The sequence below is a fragment of the Echinops telfairi genome, unplaced genomic scaffold, assembly GCF_000313985.2.
Source record: "Echinops telfairi isolate 266 unplaced genomic scaffold, ASM31398v2 ScPeMD7_2;HRSCAF=8, whole genome shotgun sequence".
Taxonomy (NCBI): domain Eukaryota; kingdom Metazoa; phylum Chordata; class Mammalia; order Afrosoricida; family Tenrecidae; genus Echinops; species Echinops telfairi.
In genome coordinates, this window is record NW_022103898.1 from 48,285,039 (window position 1) to 48,291,283 (window position 6,245).

Consider the following 6,245-nt stretch of genomic DNA (forward strand, 5'->3'; position numbering starts at 1 on the left):
TCCAACATCCTCAAACTCAAGTGATGTACACACCAGCAGCGTCCCAAAGCAGGTCTCAAAGGAACCTCAAGCTCTAGTGACATGATCCACGGGTGGGCTATCCCACAGGGAGTGTAGCTCATAAGTTGAGTCAGAGAACGAGCTGGAGCAGCTGCATGCTGATCTGATCACTGGGGAGCAAGAGAGAGAGGGGGGTGGGGCTTGCTGAGCCACTTATCTCTTTGCCCTCCAATCAAACTTTGACCTTATTAATTCCACCTGTTCCTATTGGCCAGGTTGGCACAATAAACCTACCTATCATAAAGGTTGTATCATCTGATATCCCAGTTTGTTAACACACCTTCCTTCAATCTTGGTGCCACATTCTTCTTCATATAAGCTCGCTTCTCTTGATGATTTGTTGAGCATACATATTGAATAAGTATGATGAGAGGATACAAACTATTGTATACCTTTCTTGATTTTAAGCCATGCAATATTCCCTTGTTCTGTTCACCTAACTGCCTCTTGATCCATGTAGAAGTTCTCATGAGCACAATGAAGTATTCTGGAACTCCCATTCTTTTCAAGGTTATCCATAGTATGTTATAATTCACACAGTTGAATGCCTTGACATAGTCAATAAGATACAAGTAAACATTTCTGGTTTAAGCCAAGATCCATCTGACATCAGCAATGACATCCCCTGTTCCATGTCCTCTTGTGAGTCCCACCTGAACCTCTGGCAGCTCCCTGTCAATTTCCTGCTACACCCATTGTTGGATGATCTCCAGCAAAATTTTAATTGCATGTGATATTAATGATATTGTTCGATAATTTGAGCACTCTGTTGGATCACCTTTCTTTAGAAGGGGTGCTATACCTCTTCATTGGGTTATTCCCAGCCTATTAAATCCTATGAATTTCTGATTCAAAAAGGCCAATACCCATCCATTTCTGTTTATGAATGCCTTGGCTATTGAGCTTTATGAGTTCTATTGCTTTTTTGAGAACTTCCAATTTCCCTACAGTCATACTGTATACGCCCCAAGTTCTAAGCATTAGCAGATTTTTACGCTGTTTTTCCTCACCTTGAGTTGGGCTCCATCTGCAAATGAAGATCTTGAAGGCTCTGCTCCCTCAGGCTGTCCCTGCCTCCAAGAAATGAACTTCTCCTCAGTTACACTCCCTCCAGCAATGTTCAGCTTCTATTCCTTAGGCCTCTCATGTCTGACAATGTTCTGAAACTGCACATAAGATTTCAGCGGCTGCTTCCTCCAAAATGGGTCCTAAGTCCTTCCTTGTTGTCTGTTCTGTCTGGAAGCTCTGCTGAGAGGCATTCACTCTGGGTGACCTGTTAGCATGTGAAATACCAGTGACATAGCTCCCAGCATCACAGCAACATACAAGCCACCACAGTAGGAAAAACTGACAGACAAGTGGTGGAACAAAATTTTGTAAATACACAAATATAAATATTCTAACATATAAATAATCATGTGTATTCATGCTCTCATTATGTATATTCATACTCTCCTGCCCACATCAATTCAGCCTGCACATCTATCCAAGCATCTACTCATAGATCACCACTATTACAGGATTGTATAAATAACGTTTTTGCCTCTCTTTCTTTTAATTCTTGCAAACCTCCTATTGTCTTCCCCTCATCCCATCTTTGCCAACCTCCCTCTTACTATATGTTGCTTTACCTTCATCCAAGTTAACACTTGTCTATCTTCTAGCCCATGGCTTCCATCTTTTCCCCTCCACCCCTAGTAATTAACAAAGGCTGTTTTTGTTAGTTTTCTTTTTAGTGTGAAACCATTTTGTGACTTTTAATAATAGTGGCCTCATACAATCTTTGTCCTTTTTGGATTGACTAACTGCTGTCAGCAAAATGACCTCCAGCATTCATGCATGTTATGAGGTGTTTCATAGGTTCATCATGAATGTTCTATTACCCAGTAGTTTATAAGCAGGTTGCTGTTTAACTTATATGAATTGGATTTTTTCCCTTCCTATTTTTGATTTTTAATTTTAGTGTTGTGATCTGAAGATGCTTTGCAATATCTCAATGTTTTTACATTTATTTAGACTAGCTGTGTGGCCTAACATATGACTATTCCATGTGCATGGAAAAGGAATGTATATTGTGTTGTTGTTGGATAGAAAGTTCTATGTCCACGAGGTCAAATTGGTTGGTTGTGTCATTTAGCTCTTCTGTGTCATTGCTGTTTCTAGTTGCTCTTTCCTTCAATACACTTTAATACAAGTGGTGTATTAAAGTCTCCTACTATTATTGTTGAGTTCTCTAGTTTTCTCTTCATAAAAACAAAACAAACACTTTTATTGGCACTTTGTCCACATATCATACAATTCAATACTTCAACCATATCAAGAAGAGTTGTACAATCTTTACCACAGTCAATTATAGAACATCCCCCCCTCCCATAACTGAAATTGATTAATGTATTTTGAAGTTCTCTCATTGGCTATATAAGTATTTATTATGATTATGTCCTTTTGTTCAATTGATCTTTGAATTATTACATCATGTCTTTCTTTGTCTCTTATACTAGATTGTGCCTTAAAGTCTGTTTTATCAGAAATGAATATTCCCACTGCTGTCCTTTTAAAATTGCTATGTGCTTGATATATATTTGTCCTGTTTTCTTATTTATTCTACTACTCTCTGTCTCTTGGCTAGCACATTTAATTCATTTACAACTAATGTAATTATTCATAGCTATGAATTTATTGCAGTCGTTTTGTTGTGTATATGTGTGCTTTGTGGGGCACTGCTAATTTTTGTATTTGACATAATTTCCTGTGCTTAGTTCATTCTGTTCATTGGTTTTCTTGTCATTTTCTTTATTGCTAATGATTTAGTGTTTAATTTTTGGGGGATTTCCCTCATTTGCATTTTGATGTGGTTTATTAATTTACTTTGAGGATGGCCTATAATTTATTAATATCTTCCCAAGTTTTAACCGTCTGCTCCATAGTATCATCTCCTTGACTTTTTCTCCATTTCAAGTTCCATAACTAAATCATTCCCTCTATTTACTTTGCAATTGCAGTCTTACAAATTATATGTATGTTTTACTCATTTCAGTCCTGTAGATTTGTTCTTCTTTAGATACTTCTATATCTGGGTTGACTCTTGGATGGCACTGTCATGTCTGATGTTGTTGAACACTGTTGGCTCTCTTAGCATAGGACCTTTATTGGCATTTTTTCTTTCAATAGCCTGAACTCATAGGTATGGCTCCAGGAGGCACAGTTAGGGTTGGGTCATATGAACACTATTGCCGATTCACATTAGGTGGGACAAGGAAAACAAAATAAGAGAAGCAATACACAAACAAAACCATCCAAAAAAAGAAATAATAATAAAAGAAAACAAAAAAGAAGCAAGGGAAAGGAGCTGAACAACCAGAAGAAAGAGTATTTAATTACAATAAAAAGGAAAGGAAAATAAAAACAAGGGCATATAAAAATCAGAAATATTTAATAACAAAACTAGGGAAGGGGGTTAGAATAGTGAAAAAAAGAAAATGCTAAAAAAACTAACGAAGAAAAGAAAAAGAAGTGTCAAAAAAGAGAGAAGAAAATTAAGAAAAAGAGCAAAGCAGATAGAGAAAGAATAAAACAGAAAGGAAGGGGAAGAAAGGGAACTAAAGGGTAACGTGGGGGCGGGGCACCTGGTATGAGGTGGGGTGAGAGTGTGTGGGATACCAGTCCTAAATGGGGTTCTTGCTAGCCCCTCCGTTTTCTGGGGTCAGGGAATCTGACCCGAAAGTAGCTTGTTCCAGTTCAGACGATGGCTGAAGTCAGGCGGCATTTATCCAGAAAAAACTCTTTTGGGACCTGAGGGCAACTGAAGGCAGAAGAGCAGGTTTGGGAAGGAGTCCCTGCCCATCTGGGAGTGCTTAGGGACTTGGCATTTTGTAAGTTCTCGGTCTGATGAGGTGAGGTCACATACCTCCAGAACAGAGAGTTCTGTTCAAGTCCATGATCCAGGAAGTATGGCTCTCACCTCAAGTAGAGAAAGGGGTAGGGTCTGCTTGGTGGATGAAGGCTGGGGTCAGACACATTCTAGTCATTAGGAAGGTGTGGGTGATATGGAAGGATCCCACCTTTCTTGACATCAGCCACTAGTTTGCCAGGCCATTTTCTCAGTCGCTGCTTGCAAAAGTTTTAAATGACTGTGTGGTGCTAGGCTAGCTGACAGCTCACCCATCTGTGTCCTCTCTCTCTCTCTGATTGTGTTGAACTTTTCCTCCTCATCAGTATGCAATACACTTCTCTATCCTGTCCTTTGAAGCTCCAGGTCCTGGTGTGATCACCAGTATCTGATTTATTAGGTTTCTTGTGTCTGTGTAAAGTGGCTGCCTGCTTCACCATTTTGCTGGAAGTCCACGAAAATACTTTCTTTTCTTTTTTTTTTTTAAATTGTAACAGAACAAAGTGTTTATGGCATGTTTTCAGATTCCATATTATCACTAATATCCAAGAAATACAACTTCTTAAGTTTGGGTGTAACACCAAAAAAGAATACCACAGTTACCTACAAAAGTTACCTACAATTAAATTTTTAAATATTTTCTCCTCTTCCAAGTACATGTATGTGGAAGGCCACGTTTTCTTCATCTGCAACATACTGCAATAGATTGTATGCAAAGCAGGTCTGATAATCTAGCTATCTTCTATTCAGCCAGATATTGATGAGGCTTACAAAAAATGTAAAGAAAAGAAAATACTTTCAAAATGCCTGAAGGTAAATATTAATTCCCTTAATAATTTACATGGGAATTCATTTAAATTGTAAAAATTAACTGCAGGTGAGAAAATAATTTAACTGTGGAAGGCAGATAACGATAAGGCAGTTAACAATAGGGGAAATTGTCTTTATGAAGATATAGTTTCCCTTTGTGTTATTGAAGGAAGCATCACTCACTTGAAAAGAAATGATTGCAATACAGTCCTCTTAATGCAAAATATTCTACAGCGCAGCAAGAAAACATTAACATATATAAACAAGTAAACACTTTCATGTCATCTAGTAGTGTTCTCAAATAGCAGTAAAGCAGACATTAAATTGGATTGAGAAGTGAATATTCAAAATGCGAAGCGAAACTTAGGACACCCACATCAACGTAAGAAGCTTTTAACACGAGAAATACTTAAAGGAATTCTGAAGGATGTGCTATTTAGCATTGAAATGGTTTATTGCTGTTACTTATAATGTTTAAAGTAAGTAAAAAAATTTAAGTATATTTCCCTTTCTTGCTTATTCTGTTTCTGACATGTCTGTGTATGAAATAAAATCTGAGTAAAATTACTTTGACTGCACTCTTATTTAAAATGATTTTATCATTGGGAAAAAATTTGCAATCACAGTGGACAAATAATCCCTTAATGCTTTTTCTGGCTAGCAAGTAATTTGTCAAAGCAATCCAATTTTCAAACAGTATACAAATCCAATAAGATGCCGAGCCAATGCATCTGTTCCTTTTTGTATTAGAATATGCACAAATGCCTTTCATTTCAGGGAAGCAGGGTAATTTGGGTTGAATTTTCTGAAAGAGCAATTGATCTCTAGTAACAAAATATCATTTATAATTTCTCTGATGAACTTTTAAGATTTTTAGAAGTCAGAGTTCATGGAATACAATTTACATACAGTTAAAAGAATACAGTATAGGGAGTGATGATAAATAAATAAGTTGGGTAACCACCACCAAAATCAAGCAGTATTTTCATCATCCAAAAAGTTCCCCCATGGCTCTTTGCCTCAGTCCTTCCCTCAGTCACAGCTCACAGGAAAAGAGTGATCTGCGTTCTGTCTCAATAGCTCTGACTTTTTAAGAATGTCATATAAATGGAACTGTACCATATAGAGCCTATTGTATCTGGTTTATTTCACTTAGCCACTTTGTGGAATGCTTTTGAGATTCATCTATACTGTTGCATGTATCAGTAGTTTGAATCTTTTTATTGCTGAAAAGTTCTCCATCGTATAAATATAGTACAATGTGTTTAACTATTCCCCTGTGGATGGACTTTTGGCTACTCCGAATGAGGCAGCTATTAACATTTGGTGTGTGGACATACTTGTATATTTTCATTTCTCTTGAGTAATAACCTAATCACTTATGAGTGAATTGTTGACTTTTATGGTAAATACAAAAAGCCCCAGTGAGGCAACAGTTAAGTGGTTGGCTCATAACCCAAACATTGGCAGTTTAACCCTACCCAGC